Raw genomic sequence first — 1,884 nt, 5'->3', positions numbered from 1 at the left:
GAGGATTTCAAGCCCCGAAAAGTGGTAGCTCTGTAGATGGAGGGAAACAATTCTCTCCAGTTTTGTCTACCACACCTCATAACCCTCTCCACACTGGAAACTCACTCCACATGTTGGAAGGACCCTCTGGCCCTGTCTTCTGTGTATTTCCATTTTAAGAAGATGCTCAGGTAGAGGGCAGCTAGGTGATGTAGTGGATAGAGCACCAGCCTGGGAGTCAGGAAGACCTGAATCCAAATCTAGCCAGACACTTAATTACCTAGCTATGTGACCCTGGGCAAGTAACTTAACCCCATTGCCTTGCAAAAACCAATTAAAAAAACCTTTTTTTTAAAAAAGGCACTCAGGCCATCCACATGCATCTTCATTTCTAAAAAGGCTGTGTTCTCGATTTTTCCTACATTTTCTCTACCATACCATTATCCTGGATGTCTTCATTTATGTCTTGCCCTTTTCCGTAGTTTTTTAATCTGTTCCCAAAAGAATGTATTGTATAAGCTCCTTAAAGTCAGGGGGGTTATCTTTTATCTGCTTTTTTTGCATTCCTTGCACTAAGCATAGTATCTAAGTTTTAAATTTAATAAAAGCTTGGTGACTTAATTTGGTTTAATTATACCTCAATATTTAGATGATTGAAGCATAATTTGAGGCATTTTTCAGCTTAGTTCATTATCTTGTGTACATATATATGTATACATATAACTGAAAAATTAAATAAGGTTGACAAAGTAGGGTGGGGCATGGATCCTTTTCTCCAAGAATTTTAATGTCAGCAAAAAGTGACTCCTGAAGTATAAGATGATTTAGCTATTGCCATCATTTTCCAACCTATCTCATATAAAAAATTCCCTGATGGAGGTGACAAAATGGGCTGAAATATCTATCAAGACACTGTGTTTGACACTAGGTAACAAAGTTAGGTGGTTGAACCAGCTGTATATTTTCAGAACTAATCATTCTTCCCTTGGCCTTATGATTTAGCCAGATACTTCTAACAGCCAGTAAACAGGAATTAGTTATTGAGTCACTTCAGTTTTTGACCATGATAGTTTGAGAAACATGATTTCTGGAAAGAAATTATGTCTGAACTTTTCTTTAGGATTAGTTCAAATTTTCAAAATTTAATAGGACTTGTGTCCTTATCTTGAGTAAATACTCTTGGAGATGTGGTTTTTGTATTTTAGTTCCGTAAAGGGAATGATTACATGCAAAAATACTTGGATGAATCAAAGTCATTATGTATTCTATCCTTCCAAATATATAACTGAAATTGATAGCAAGAAAACCCAAAAACAAAAAAAAAATCTTACAACCTATTCAGATAGCCATTGTAAAGATATTTAATCAGTACTGTAAAGACTAAATTATATATATCTCAGAGAAATTATGAAAATTTAGGGTATACCTTTTAATCTGGTACCCTTAAATAATGACTAGTTCTCCAAAGATTAGATGTGAATGATTTGAATTGTATTTCATCTTTAATATTAGTTATATTCTCTCTTTCAGCTGGGTATGAGAGGTGAAGGCTGGTGTATTGCTTGAGCTTGGGAGTTCTGAACTGCCAATGGCTAAAACTGATTGTGTATTCTGGTACCAATATGATGAGCCCCTGAGTTGGATGTACTACCAGGCTTCCTCAAGGCTAAATTGATCTAGGTTGGAATTGGAGATCAACCTCCTGTAGGATCAACAGTGGACTTGAGAGTCTGTGAGTGGTTGTTGCATGTCCATTCTGGATCCAACAGAGATCCAGTCTCAAAAAAAAAAAACCAACACAAAAAAAAAGGAATAAAAAGAAAGAAATTTCTTCTTTGTTCTCTTTGTCTCTTGCCCAATGGCTCAATCATATCTCTTATGAACAAAATGGAAAAGACGACTTAA

Source organism: Macrotis lagotis, chromosome 1 (assembly GCF_037893015.1).
Source record: "Macrotis lagotis isolate mMagLag1 chromosome 1, bilby.v1.9.chrom.fasta, whole genome shotgun sequence".
Classification (NCBI taxonomy): Eukaryota; Metazoa; Chordata; class Mammalia; order Peramelemorphia; family Peramelidae; genus Macrotis; species Macrotis lagotis.
This window is presented reverse-complemented; position numbering follows the sequence as displayed.